The 15,586-nt window shown below is 44.1% G+C and overlaps 1 protein-coding gene across 3 annotated transcripts in view; it reads right to left on the minus strand.

Annotated features, from left to right (window-relative positions):
* Window positions 1-15,586, minus strand: part of STAT5B (signal transducer and activator of transcription 5B) — a 60,564-nt gene extending 44,978 nt beyond the window's left edge. For 2 of the 3 annotated variants that reach the window (XM_028520310.2, XM_028520311.2), the window contains exon 1: window positions 15,426-15,586. The gene's annotated coding sequence lies outside the window, so the exon portion shown is untranslated. The remainder of the gene's footprint in view (window positions 1-15,425) is intronic. The other variant, XM_028520316.2, reaches the window with a different exon arrangement.

Below are 15,586 nucleotides of genomic sequence, written 5' to 3' on the forward strand. Positions count from 1 at the left end.
AGGAAGCTGCAATCAAACCCTCTTTAGTAGCGGCTGTCATTTACGTAGAGTTTGTTTTAATGACTATATAAACAATTAGAATGACGTGCCGGTAATTTTCCAGTTCCGAATCAGGCTGTAACAATGAAAACAATTTGCTTTATGAAGCACGGAGACAGACTAATCTTTGATATTCTTGTCCGTGCAGGCTTATCAGCAAGACTTGGAGGAGATAAGCCCACAGATTAGGAATCACCGTTTCAAAGCTTTACTACCCCCCTAGTGGCAGGCGACAGGCTGTGGGACTGACTTGTTTGGGGGTCCGCATTGTGTTTGCACCCCTGGCTAGGTCTGGGTACAGAGCAAAAACTAGACATGGGGGAGGGGGGAGAAAAACTGTCAAGTCACCAAGCACAAGACTCATATTAAAAAAAAAATAACAATAAGCCAGACACAAAGGGACAAGTACTGTCTGATCCCACTCACATGAGAGCAGTCACAGTGATGCACAGGAAGCGTTAGCTCCCAAGGGCGGGCGGGCGGGAGTGGGAGCTGGTGTCTGATGGGTACAGCCTCGGTCGGGGACCGTGAGAAGGTCCTGGAGCTGGATGGCGGTGACTGCATGACAATGTAAACACACTCAACGCCACCGCATATCCTTAGTGCCATTTAAAAAATGGTTAACACAGTAAAAAAAAAAATTTTTTTAATGGGGGGGGGGGAAGCCAGTTCTTAAAGCTGAAATGCAAAGGAGACAGAGAACTGGCTTTCCCTGCTCTTTTCTCCAGCGACAGGTGAGCTTGCGGCCCTCCCGGGGGGTTGACGCACACCCTCTCGGGGAGTCGATGGGACGGGAGTGCCCTCCACACCGGCCGCTGCCTGCACTCAGAGAGAAGCGCATCTGCCTACCACGAACGCACGGGTGTGATGGGCTCTCTCGTGAAACAGGAGGGACTTGCTGAACCAAGACCCACCTGAGCACCCGTTACGCGCCAGGCCCCGCTCCAGGTACTGAGGGCCGGGCAGGGAGCGACACAGGTGTGTCTCCGTGGAACTTAGGCTCTAGCGTCTACTATGAAATTCTGGGAAGTTTAAATAAATACAGTCTATACTGTAGTTTCTCATTTTTGTTTTTAACGTTCTTTTTCTTTCTGTTTGGGGGGGGGGGTGGATAGGACACCACTTGAGTACTGCAGAACCTTCCCAGGTAAACCACAAAGTCTGTGCATTCAAACCAATATTTGGAAAAAAGTTTTCAAAGGATCTCGACAACATCCAAATGACAAGGGTGATGACTAGCTTTTGTTAAGGGCTCAGCAACATGAAAGCCATGCCTTATGGAACCAGGACATCTGCTCAGCCCTGCTGAAAGGGGATCACGTGTATGGAGCTGTGCTATGTGCAAAGGAAACCAGGTCGTGCCGGGATGCCACAGGTAAGACCATTTCAGTGTGGTAGTAGTCCAGCCTTCCCCCCGGCACACACAGTTTTACTTAGAGGGTCCCATTCGTGCTCGCCACGATCAAATCCCTTATCCTTCAGAGATGACTTGCGGATTCAGTCTCTACAAGGCACTAAACATACAGAGCAGGGAGTTAAAAATTCACAGTGGGACTCAAGCTTCTACCCACCAGCAAACAGAAGCACGAGGTGGGAGGTGGCTAGCAAATACTCAATTTCTTCTTTTTCCCATGCAGTAAAATATAGGTCAAATCCTATTAACACAACACACGCCACCACAGTGAAAACCTACGTGTAACAAAAATATTTTGAAATCTCTGAAAAATATGCCACCTGTTTCTCAAGTCAACACAATGATCTTTTATTCCATATAATGAATATAATGAATTTTTAAACAAAAGAATCACACTCCTTGGAGTATAATACCTTTTGTATAGGCTCTTACATTTTCATCTAAGAAAAAAATTTTAAATATTCTAAAATAAGTTGCCATATTATATTGGGAAAAATATTTTTCGTTTGTGGAAATAATCCTCAATTTTACTGAGAAATTAATGACATTCAGTAAAGTATAACAGAATGGTTTTATTTTTAAAGATTTTATTTCTTTATTTTTAGAGAGAGGGGAAGGGAGGGAGAAAGAGAGGGAGAAAAACATCAACGCATGGTTGCCTTTCACGTGCCCTCCACCAGGAACTTGGCCCACAACCCAGGCATGTGCCCTGACTGGGAATTGAACCAGCGACCCTTTGGTTCGAAGGCTGGCACTCAGTCCACTGAGCCACCCCAGCCAGGGCTATATCAGGATGTTTTAAGTGTTATAATTAACCTACTTTTGGCATCATGCTAAAATAAAGGGATTCCTAAGGCACTCCTTACTAAGAGATATTGGATGTTTTATTTGACATTAAAAAGCCAACTAGTTTGGCTTGGATATCAGCCAATATTCAAAGCAACAAAGAAGTTCCATTCATTTCTTCAAAGGTTCCTTCTAGAATCAGATCCCTAAACAGATTATTAAGAACGCCTGAAGAGTCAAGGGCACTGGGGCTTAGGCATTGTGGAGGTTCCAGAATCTCTTGGCCAAGATGGACCTCTAAAGCCCTGTTTGTTCAGTCTTGAACACTCGGAGTTACCTTCAGCTCATGTGCAGAGAATTAAAAATTACTCTCCTCCCTTTGGTACCTCTTAAGACTAGGCTAATATTAGGACGGGCAAAAATCACTTTTGAAGGGAGAAATGTGCCCTGGCTGGCATAGCTCAGTGGGTTGAGCGCGGGCTGCGAACCAAAGTGTCACAGGTTCGATTCCCAGTCAGGGCACATGCCTGGGTTGCGTGCCATGGTCCCCAGCAACCACACATTGATGTTTCTCTCTCTCTCTTTCTCCCTCCCTTCCCTCTCTAAAAATAAATAAATAAAATCTTTTTTTAAAAGAAAGGAGACACTTCATCTGTAACTAAAAGATCCCAAATTCCAAGCTTCAACTTTAAGTATATCATAAAAATGAATAGTAGCTAGGAGCAAAAGAATACTATTATTTTTCTAGGCAAACTCTGTTTCAAACACTCCCCCCAAAGAAAGACAAAATAGAAATGGTCTAAAAGTAATTTGATAGTTGAGTAGTATCTAAAACAGAATGGGCTGTTTTTGTTTTAGAGGAATAAGTAAGCAAGGTCATGGAGGGGTGACCAGGGACACTCTAGGCTGATGCATCCAAGTTCAATACTCAGGCCCTTACACCCTTCTGCAATAAAACAACAAGCAGCACCCAGCCTCTTCCCTGCACCCTCTTTCTGCTCACCTTATAAATAAAAGTATATTCCAAAATCCACTTGCATGCTTGCTGTCTGAAACAGAGACTATTTTCTCAGAGACAAAGTTACCAAGAGAAGAAAAATCCCTAGGTAAACCCCCAAACCTCAGCTGAGTGACAAGCTTATAAAACCCAATGACCCTTTATAGTTTTGTCTCATGCGCTAGCTACTGGCAGGCACATGAGCGGGGACAGTCCTTCGGGAGGGCAGCTGGCACTATCTACGCAAATGACCTGGCCACCCCACTTCCAGAGCTTACGTGCAGGAGATGGCCTGGGAAGTGCAAAAAAAAAAGTCTACTCGGTCCGAGCACCACGGCGTCGTCAATAAAAGTGAAGAACTGGAAACAACCTAAATATCCATTCACAGATTAGCTGACTAAATTATGGCAGGGTCGTACAATGGAAGCCCTTCGAGTGTTCAAGTCGATGGATATCTATTAAGTTTCTGAGGAAACAAGTCCCTCCTGAGCCCCTGAATAACAAGATCAGACTAGAGGTTTGCTTTAAACCATACATGTGGGTGATTCATCCCTTCTCCATAGTTGCTGAGTCCACTGCCTGTGGCGATGGGGAGCTGGTTGTCTGAATCAGGTGCCTGTGCCCAGAGTCCAGGAGCCTCTCGAGGTGTAAGCGGAAGTTTATGTGCATGTGTATTGCACTGGGGGGACAGTCAATGGTTTCGCCGGAATCTCAAAACGGCCCCCGAATCCCCAAAGGGTTAAGAACCACTGGCACATACAGTTGAATGGGTCAAGGTGTTGTCTAACTTTGCCTTAAAAAGCAAATATGACTGTAGAGTCCATTCATTCACTAGTTAACAAATATTTACTCAGTACTTACTAAGTCTTACCTTAATTGGTAGCCAAATTACCATAAAATTTTGGGATACATTTCTTTATTCACGTTGGAAGTATTTTAAACCAACCCCCCCCCCCCCGCCACCGCCCCTCAAAACTTCAAAAAGTCTTTCAGGAGCTAAGAGACAAAAAAGGAGATTACAGAGTTGCAAGCAAAATTATGTTTGCATCTTTTAAATCTTACATACTTTTTTTTTGCATCTTTTGCCTTTTTTTTTTTGCATCTTTTGCATCTTACATACATTGGAACTCTTTAAAGAGATAACCTTCTGGTTTATGGACTGGAAAGACTTCTCTTGGAGAAGATAGCCACGTTCTCAACATCGGATCAAGACAAGCAACACAAACAAGTACGAGTTTCAATGAGAAAAGCAACACATCACTGTAGACACTGACTTAAAACCGTCTTCAATGGACTGATGCCGTTATGATAAAACACATGATGCTCAACACGAGGCCCCAAATATACGTGATGTATATAACATCTATCGCCTGGTTCGGTGAAAATGACTCAGACACACAAGAGAAGAAACTGGTCTAACTGGTCACAGTAACTATCACAGTGATGAAACCGATCACAGGGAAAACCAGCAACAAATGAGCTGAGACCAAAGTTAAACACATTTTTGGATTAAAGAAGATGATCACATTTTCGGGAGGCAGAGGAGGTCAGAAGTCAGAAGCAAAAGAACCATAAAATCAATAATTGGATTTATTAATGAAGGCACATGCAGCGATATGTACATACAGTTTTATTTTCAACATGTGAAAATATTTACCTTCATGAATTTGAATTAACTGCTTATGGATTCAGGTTTAAAAAGCATTCAAAGGTACTGTATGATTTCTTTTGTGTTCTGGGAGTCTCAAAACTGACTTAAAATTGTTACAGCAAATTTATTGCAATAATTTACACGGCATAATCTAAGTGAAGGTAGATTTTACTACGATGAATTTTACATAAAGTAAGTAGGTCTTCTGCTGGGCTCAAAAATACATATTTTTTTAAGACTGTAATTTTATTTGCTGCAGTGACAAGACCTACACATTACAGCTGTGCTCCAGAATTCTTCTAGAACATCAACTTATAGTTTGTTTTCATTGTTCTTCTTTAAACTCCTTACAATGTTCAAATGCTTTTATAACACTAAATCTGGTTACAAAGAAACTACTTAATGTGAGTTTAATTAAATCAGAAGACAAGTCTTTTGTATGAACAATGACATATACCCAAGAGAAAGTATATTTCACCCGGCATTTCCTTTACCAGATATTCCCAAATGAATGCCATAACAAACATTTAGAGAAGTCATTAAACATGACTAATAGAACTACAAGAAAAAGAAACCTAGCAACCTTCATAGGTATCATCATGAAAGAGAAAGCAGTACAAAAGCAAATGCAGAAAATATTTTGAAATAATATAATGTTTGGGGTAGTAGGAAGTTAAAATAAACGAAGCCAATTTTTTTCAAAAGTTGAAAAAAAACACACACACCTTCAACATGAAAAGAATGGTACCTTAGCAGAGCACACACACAAGTAAAATTATGTGATTTCTTTATCATATTTAGAAAACAATATAATTCTCCATCCACTTTGGAGCATTCCACCCAAGATAGGAACTAACTCAGTGCTCGAGTTCAAATCATTTTAACTCTTCAAATGTTGGATACAATGATAATGACTTTAATGTAGTTCTTCAACAAAATATGTCACATAACCATACCAAATAAGTATATCTTGCCAAATATTTAACACAAACATCATAAACGACTCATTTTTCTGCTCCTGAAAAGGAAACACAAACTGAAAACAACAACAACAACAAAAAAGTAGGTTTCTTACTCTAAATCCACACACAAATGTTCCTTTAAAAAATACTCCCCCCCAGCTTTGCTGAGATGTCACTGACAAACACCGTTGTGCGAGTTTAAGATACGCAATGTGATGGTTTGATACATGCACGTATTGCGAAATGGTTACCACAATAAGGTTAGTTGAGACATCCATCACATAGTTACTATTTGTGTGTGTGTGTGTGTGTGTGTGTGTGTGTGTTGGTGGGGGGAAGGTAAGAACTTTGAAGATCCACTCTCTTAGCAACTTTAAAATAAACATACAATACAGGACTGTCGGCTACAGTCACCAGGCTGCACGTCGCATCCCCAGGACTCACCCCAGAAGTTCATACCCTTTGACCACTCTCGCCCATTCCCCCGCCCCCTGGCCCGTGGCAACCACCAATCTGTTCTGCTTCCGAGTAGTGCGGGTTTTTTTAGGCTGACATTTCGGTGAGATCCTACAGTATTTGTCTCTGCCTGACTTATCTCACTCAGCATGATGCCCTCCAGGTTCATCAATGTCACCGGTGGCAGGACTTCCTCCTTTTTTTACAGCTGAGTAATACTCCATTGTATACACAAGATAAAGAAGGGAGATCCGTATCACGTTTTCTCCGTGCCTTCCCTGAAAATGGCTCTTTTCTGCACGCACATGCACATGCACATCCAGACTCTCACACCCAGGAAAATCTCTTCTCGACGCCTATGCTTTCCTCCTAAGCGCAACTGTCTGTGATTTTCTTGTAATTGGGTTTTTTAACTTAGTAACAGATTATACGCCTTATCTAAGTCATTAAATATTTTTATAACATGATCTGAAATGGCTGGATCAATAATCCATTGTACGGCAATCCATCCATTTAGTCATGAACCCTCCAACGCTGAACACGAAGTTGTTTCCAACTCATTGCTCTTTTAAATTACCCTCTGAGGACTGTCCCTGTCCTATACAAATCTCTGAACACATTTCAGATTACATCATCTAAATGGAACTGTTAGGTTAAAGGGAAGGCACATTTTTAAGGCTCTGATAGGTATGTCAAAGTTCAAAAAAGCACCGATTTACATTTCAACCAATGAGTAACGAAGGTGTCAGTTTCCTTCACATTCCTAGGCAACACTGTTTTTCTTTTTTCAGTATGGCTAGTTTTTGTAACTCTGCTAACTGGAAAAATTATGTCATTGTTTTTATTTGCATTTCTTGATTTCTAGTGCAGCTGAACATAATTTTGTGTAATTATGGGCCATTTGTCTTTTTTCTTTTGTTCATTTTTCCCATTGGGAGAACCATCTTTTTCTTATTTATTTATATTCTTTGTATATTAAGAATATTAACTCCTAACATTTTGTCCTGTTTGTTAAAAACAGTTTTCTCACGTTGTCACTTACCTTTGGTTTCTGCCATTTTTGAGCATAGAGAAGTTTTTAATCTTTGTGTGTGTGGATCAATACATTCTTTTATGAATTATTCCATAAAAGCCACTGTTTTAAGTTTGTCCTGTTCAAATTTACCTAAAAATAACAACAGGAACACAATGCTAAGTTCTGCCTAAGCTAGACTGTTCATACTTGGGTAATAAAAATTCAAAACCATCCATTCTGAGGATGTCCCATTTCCAGGGCACAAGTTTAAATGTGTGCTTCAGGTAACAGGTTCTCTCACTGAAGGACCCATTCCTTTATACTTACGTGCTCTGCTCTGGTGTTGCAAAACCAAGGGCTCAGGCTTCATCACCGGCTCGGCATGTTAACTGTGGTCATGTCACTCAGGAAGCCAAATGTTTTCCATCGTGTTTTGATGCCTTCAACAGTTAAAGAGGAAGGCCCATCTCTCTCCACGCTACAATGAAGTTAGTGTTGCTCCTTGATATTTAAACTTACTGCAAGATAAACTCATCCTTCAAATGCACTTAGGAGGAGCTTCAGGGTTTCCATTGACCATTACGTGGTTGAAACAGTGACAACAACATAAAGAGAAGGGACCCTTGCCCTGCATCTCTGTGTATCAGACTTTCCATACGTTTGGAGGCAGGCTCTGCAATGGCCAATCCTCACTATAATTCTCCCTTTCTTTCTACCGGGAACAGATCACAAACCCTAAATACATACACCCACAGGCTAAACCAACTGTTACATTTTGTAAAGGGTTGTACATTTCTGTAGATCTCCACTTTTCTCAAGCCCAAAAGATGAGCAAGAGACTTTTAGTACTGTGAAACAAAACAAAACAAAACAAAATACAATTAGCATTATTTCTGAGAGATCATTTTACCTTAACTATGGATACTATCTTGAAGAATGCTAAATAATAAAGCTGATAAATTCCCATTTTAAGCACTTCAGCAGATCGAGAGCGCAACAGTTTCTTTTAATAATGACTACAATGGCACTTGTGAACATGGCTCAGCTACAACATCTCCCCCAGGTTGGATTTCTGAACCCCATTCTTTACAAAAATGCAATGATTTGCCACCAACTACGGGCTCTGACTTTTAGACAACACAAAACAGTTTTTCACAAACTTTCTAATTTACTCTCACCTAGAGGCTGGAAAACCCCACTGAAGGCTCTTAAAACTCAACAGACATTAAAAAAAAAAAAAAAGCTTTAATTGTTGGATCTCACTGACACAAACATAAGGAAATTCTGAGTTATAGATACTTCACATTAAGCTTTTTCCACTGACACTGTAACTTTTGTCAACATTCAGAGAAAATTCAACCCTGGTCAAAGGTGACAGTTTGACAATCCTGGAAGTGAACATCCTCTGTGTATCTGAACTCGTTTACACGCTCTGCTCAGGGAACCGAAGTGTTCGTCCCTGGCTGGGGCTCTCGAATTCGGATCTCCAGACTTCAGTGACAACAACATAAAGAGAAGGGACCCTTGCCCTGCATCTCTGTGTATCAGACTTTCCATACGTTTGGAGGCAGGCTCTGCAATGGCCAATCCTCACTATAATTCTCCCTTTCTTTCTACGGGAACAGATCACAAACCCTAAATACATACACCCACAGGCTAAACCAACTGTTACATTTTGTAAAGGGCTGTACATTTCTGTAGATCTCCACTTTGATCTGCCTCTTCCCAGACTTAACCTCACAATTCCCCTGCCAGGGCAGGCGGCGCTGAGAGAAGGCAAGCACCAGATACGAGAAGGAACACATTTCTGAGGCGAGCTTCTAATGACCTTCTGTGTAGCCCCAAACACGGTCATTCACTCGGCTGCCTCTCCCCCTCGCCCGGACTGAAATTCTCCAGCCCTTCTCTCTCAGGAGTCACCATTAGTGGCTCTCGAAAGCCTTAGTAAAACAACACTGGGACCATAAATCCTTTCAAGGCGACGCCGCACGTAAAACGGACACACTCGCGTCCTCGGTCAGCAAACACCATGTCACCTGCCGCCGCAGTGGCAGCAGAGATCCTCCTGTTTGTCAACAGAGGCCGAGAAGACGGCCTACAGCTCCTGTCCGACGCCGCGTGTGGGGCGACGCCGGTGGGGAGCCGCATGGCACCACTCAGTTAAAACGCAGACTCTCTCTGTTTCAATGCTCATCATCTTCGTATCTTTAAAAAATTCCAAGGGCACATAAAAACGTTTCATTAAAAAAAAAAAAAAAGAACCAAGAGTCCGTTTTGGAAGACAAATTAAGAAATACACGCCTTAAAGAAGCCACTGTCTTCCTGCAAAGGTGCAGAGCAGGGTCAGGAATGCAGCCGCCCATCCGCTGGCCTGGAGCTGAATCCAGCCCTGTCATTGCCAGCAATGTGACCTTGGGCAAATTACTTAACTTCTCTGTGGTCATTTCTTCATCTTTCAGCTGAGGATATTACCCACCCCCACCCCACCCCCCTTGCCCAGGGGATCACGAGTTGAAACAAGGCAAGGGCTTACGCCAGTGTCTGCTTGGCACCGTAAGTGGACAGTGTTAGGTGTTCTTTTTATTATCTTTGTACTTTTCAGGCTTTGGACATCATCTGAGCTTCTTTTTAATGAGTTTTCTGATCACTTTTTGACAGATGGCATGATGATGATTATAGAGAGAATTAGTATTATCTTCCAGGATGAGCTGTAAATCGTTTTGTTGTTTGTTTTTTTTTTTAAGATTTTATTTATTTATTTTTAGAGAGGGAAGGGAGGGAGAAAGAGAGAGAGAGAAACATCAATGTGCGGTTGCTGGGGGCCGTGGCCTGCAACCCAGGCATGTGCCCTGACTGGGAATCGAACTCGCGATGCTTTGGTTCGCAGCCTGCGCTCAATCCATTGAGCTACGCCAGCCAGGGGTAAATCACTGTTTTTATACAAATCATGAAGTGGCTATTACTGCTAACTTCGGCTCCATTTCCCATATGCCCACCCCTTAAAAAAAATCTCCTACCAGGGGAAAGCAAGCAGTATTAGAAAACTCTGGGGTTTGTCCTGTTAACCACTGAAAAGTAAAGCCCAAATCACTTTTACTAGCCTGACCGGGCACTGAAAATACCAGTCACCAGATTAATCCCAGCAAATAACAATAATTGATCAGCTCGTTGATGTAGTTCCCCTTGTCTTCCCCAACCTTTCTCTAGCGAGTCAGAAAGGAAAGTTTTCATATTTTCTGAGAATCTCATTACTGCTCTCAAACCGTGCTCCGCATCTCAGTACAATTAAAAAAATGAGTCAGCACAAGCACTTCAAAAACCTAGCAGTGCACACAATCGGGAAATATTCCTCCTCACAATAGAAATCTGGGAAAATCAAAAGGACTCCTCAGAGTGCCAAAGGCAAGGTAAGAATAAGTGTGACAGAGAGCGTTGGAGTCGATTTTGCAGGTTAGCTTCCGAAAGACAAATAAATGTTCTTTGTTCATCAATGCATGCCCTTTTTTCATCTTAGCAGTATCATAATACGTGGGAATGGGTGTCACTGTTCTGAATAAACCCAAAGAGGTTGATATCCAGTATATGACAAATTGTAACCTCTCCTTTCTTGACACTGGGGGGTTAAGATACTCGATGCATTCGACGTACTTGCAAACGGCGCGATGCCACACTGCGCGCACACCAGTGCTGTGCTTTCAGGAATGGCCCCAAGACAAAACTTCGGAGAGCTGAGCGGCCCCTAAGCTGCAAACATGGTTGAATGCCGATTTAATGAAGAGCCTATTTAGCTATTCCGCTCCTTAGAATAAAGTTAGCTGAAGGCCCAGGAGAGGACCACCTGCTTCAACCGCTGACACAACATCATCACACGCTCCTTTCACGAACGCACTTCCCCTCCACGCGCCCTCCAACGTGGACACACACAGGCAGCAGCGGACCACGTGAGACCTGCTCAGGAAGGCGAAGGAAGAGTTTCACGGCTCAGGGTGATTTCTCCAACACTGTCCCACCGTCCCCTTAGATTTCTCTTTGTTCTCCTTTATAGGTCCTCCATGACATTCTGTGCGGCTTTTGGGTGGAGCCAGAAAAACTGCTGCTATTGTCTCTGTGGAATCCCCGGGGTTCGGGATTATGGAGACCCGGGGCAACCCTCCTTCAAGGCTGGCATCCAGGGCACCCGGTGCTGGGCTCGACTCTACCTTAGCGCTGTGCATTTTCTGGATACCTGGGAGGAAACAGATGGCAGCAGCCCCCCCCCCCTTTTTTTTTTTTGGCTAATTACGCTCTTGTTGTTGCTAAGATCTCCTCCCAGGCTGCCAAACCTTGAAGAGAACTGGGGAAGGCCTGAGGACTCGCCTCCTCTTCCCAACTGGGAGTTCAGGCTGAGCTCCGTCAGGCTGCCATGAAGCAGGGCCGGCAGGTAAAACACAAACCACACGGCGTCTGATGCTTGTCTTTGTTTGAAATTAAAGTGTGACGCTGCGAGAAGGTTCATGCGTGGACCTAATTTTGAAAATACAAACAGGAAGCACCCCCACCCCAATATTACCATTTAAAAAAAAAAAAAAAGGAAACCAAACCTCAAAGATACCTTCCAAGGAAGTCATGGGTGGGACCAAAACTAACAACAGTAATAAAACGTCGTCTACAACTCTGAAACCACCGAAAGCGAGGGTCTCGTTCAGGCGACTAAAAACCTAGCAGCTGCAAACTATTCCTTCCTGTGATTAGTAAAAACAGCGTAGACTTAGCTGTACAAAGTCTTCTCCAAACAGGCTTAGGTTTTCAGTAGTAAAGAATCATCATTAATTTTTTTAAAAATTCCAACATCAATACTCTACTTAAAAGAAGGACCCGCTAATTAAGAGTGAATACAATTAAAAAAAAAAAAACTTCTTAAAGTGGTAATGCTCACAGTTGAAATGTACAAAAAAACCGGTCTGATCAATGGAAACTAGGTTGTTCAACTTGACTTTCTATTCCCACGAATAAGCATAAAACTTGTGTTTCCAACATTGCAGGGGAAAAAAGTACTTCTCATTTTAGAACAGTTCTATTAACAAAGCTCAGAGTTGAAAGTTTTTTCCTTTGAACACCACACAAAACTGGGGACAGCGATACTTCAGAGTTAACATCATGTTATTTTTATTAAGAAGTTCCAGAGTCTAACTATTTTGATGCTTTATTATGTAGTAAAAGGATATTTTTCTGAAGAGCTCAGTAACCTGGAATTATCAGATAACTTTTTAAAAGAATAAGTTTCCAATGCCCCAGACAAATGAATAAAATGGGAGGTTTTTGCTTCTTTCTGTAGGAATAATGTGGTAATCTGTCCTCTATAGAAAGGAAAAATGGGTCATTGGTAATTACAAGGTCCAGAAACCTATGAGTACTTTATGAGTACATACATGTTTGCAGGGCACTAGAATCCTTAACCTTTTTTTTTTAAATTCTACCTTCAACTTACAATCCAATGTTGAACATATAATTTATCTACTTATAAGTTCTTCCTTTCCTAAGACTACCTGTGTTACCCACCTACACAAAAATAAGCCACATGAACCACCACAAAAACACTCATAAATATAAACCTAACACAAGTCCCAAATATTTTAACTATAACTTGAAATACTTTGCATATAACTTTTAAAAAACTGACCTAGGTACCAAAAGAGCCAGAAATGACATCTGCCACTAGCACTAGTCTTGATGTGGGTTGGTTGTTTGTTTGTTTTTTTTTTTGCAAATATAATTACTATTTTCAAAAGTCAATGGAGAGCAAGAAAGTGAAGAAGAAATGAGAAGTCGGCGCACAGTAGGAAGTGCCGACCAAAACATTTGTGTTGTAACGCTCCAAACAACAACAGCACTGTTCTCCCCTCGGCCACACAGAGCGCGGAGTGCCCGTTTGAGAAACGCGTCCACCTTGCCTTTCTCAGCACGATCCACGTTAATATCCTGTTGGCAGAAACGCGAGTCCCGGAGAAGCCAAGAACCGGCGAGGAGGTGGGATGAGGTGCGCAGCGGGATGCGTGGCGAAGATGTTCGCGCAGGCTTGGGCACCAAGTTATGCAATCCCCAAACTGCTGGTGATACACATCAACTCTTTTTTTTTTTTCCTGATGTTTTTAAAGAAAGGGCTCTTCATTCCTTCCTTTATGTCTCAACCAGGTGCTTGAAATTTTCATCTTCCAAAGGCAACAGAAAGCAAGTGATCTCCCGTACAACACGTACCTGATCCCAAGTGTAGTAAGTACTCTTTGCGTTAAACGTAACAGACATGACAAACTGTCAGGCGGTCACACTTTTCTGAAAACCAGCACCCCCTTTCCCAGGTACACTCTCAATTCTTACAGCTGAGATCTACCGTGAGCTGGGGAATTGGTACCAAAACAAACAAAAACATCGGAGCCTTGAAAATCAACCTTCAAACGGTGGAATCCACCTGAAGGGATCAGAATCAATCCAATGTTCATGGTGCAACAAAGGAAAACTTTAAAAATGTGAAGGCACACTAAATGAAATACAGCCTCTTCTAAACACTATAGCACATGACTAGAAACAATATAAACACACGCACAGGAACAGGAGAACCTTGCAAAAGGAGGCCAAGTTCTATTATCTTAATTGAATGATAAAATTATTTGAGATAATACACTCAACAGCTGAAAGCTTATTATGGCCTAGGCGGCTATCCAACCACTTGGGAAACCTAAGATTCAAGCAGGCGATAAACACCATTTGAAGACTAAAAAAAAAAAAAAAAGACATAAGATCAGCTTAATACCTCGGTGACACACTGGCCTTTCACAGGGCATTCCCCCCAAACATTCCAGAGACAGCTCATGAAGCTGTATGTAGGCAAAGATCTGCTACTTCACTGTGCTTTGGGAAGCACACTTATCTCACAGTCCTCCCACCGACATTTCAGGCCCTGAGCGACCACACAGCTCCGTGAACTGAGCAGGCCCTTACTCTACCTGCCTGGGCCTCAGTTTCCTCATTCGTACCAGCCAAGAATGGAGGAGCACAGTCGCCGGGGTCCTTCCCGGATCTAACTTTCTATGACCTGCTTTTAGCACTGTGTATTTGATACAAAGCTATGACAGGGTCACAGGGGACACGAAGAAAAAAAAAACAAAAAAAAACAAAAAACCTAGGCATGGCTCTTTGGGAAAGAGAGGATTGCTATCTCTTTCTGCCTGTAAAATTCTTGTGGTTTTCATTAATCTCATCTTCCTGAGAGCTGGTACTTGTTTTTCTTCTTTGCATTTTCCATCACTGCTGGCTGGCTACAAGTGTTTGCAACCGCCTCTTGCTCCTCGCAAGTTCTTTCCCCTTTGATCCGCCTTTCCGTCCTGCCAGATGCCTTCAGCCAGCCTCGGACCAGCTTTCGTGACACACGACTCCCCCTCCTCCGACTCTCTAGAGCTACCCCGGCACTAGGAGCCCTTTTTCGCACTTTATCCCGGGCTAGGAAAAAAGCACACGCTGCATCCCACTGCCACACGCACGAGCCCAGGCCTGGCGGGTCCGGCCGTGGGGTCCGGCACCCAGAGTCTGAGCGAAATGCTCGTATTTGTTGCCTTGACTCCTTATAAGGCACTGTTCCCTGAAGCTTTGCGAGTAACCCCCACCCCACCGGGCACCCCCGGGCTCACCCCACCCCCGGGAGTCGCAGTTACCTCTTTGGGAAGGAGGAAAAGCAAGAAGGCGGTAGGGGCTATTCGGAACTGCACCACGAAAATGTGAGTGACAGGCGGCAGTCCCCTGGGATCTCAGGGGCGTGCGCCGGGGTCCCTCACACCCCCTCCCCAGACACACGCGCACGCACAGGCTCCGCTGTACACCTTCCGCCCGCCGCGGCCTCCACACGCCGCCCCTCGCGCGCCCCGGCCCCGCGCCCCCGCGCCCCCGCCGCCCCCACCGCCCCCACCGCCCCGCACCCAGCGCGGGGCCACCGCGGCCGCCTCCCTGCCCGGGAGCGATGGCGGCGCGCGGCCCTGCCAGGCGTCTCGGCGCCCGGGGCGCGGGGCCCCGCCCGGGAGGACTCGCCGGTCTCTCCCCCGGGCCCCCGAGCCCAGGACCGGCCCCGCAGCTCCTACCTCGCTCGGCCCCTCGGGCGCCAGCGGCTGCCTCCCGCCCGCCTCTCGCTCGCTCCCTCTCTCGGCCGGGCCGCCGCACGGAGTCGCCTGCGCAGGATCCTCACCCGGGTGACGGCTCCGGGCGCCGACTCTCCTAGCGCCGGGGCGCACGGGGGCGCGCG

The sequence above is a fragment of the Phyllostomus discolor genome, chromosome 8 (assembly GCF_004126475.2).
Source record: "Phyllostomus discolor isolate MPI-MPIP mPhyDis1 chromosome 8, mPhyDis1.pri.v3, whole genome shotgun sequence".
Classification (NCBI taxonomy): domain Eukaryota; kingdom Metazoa; phylum Chordata; class Mammalia; order Chiroptera; family Phyllostomidae; genus Phyllostomus; species Phyllostomus discolor.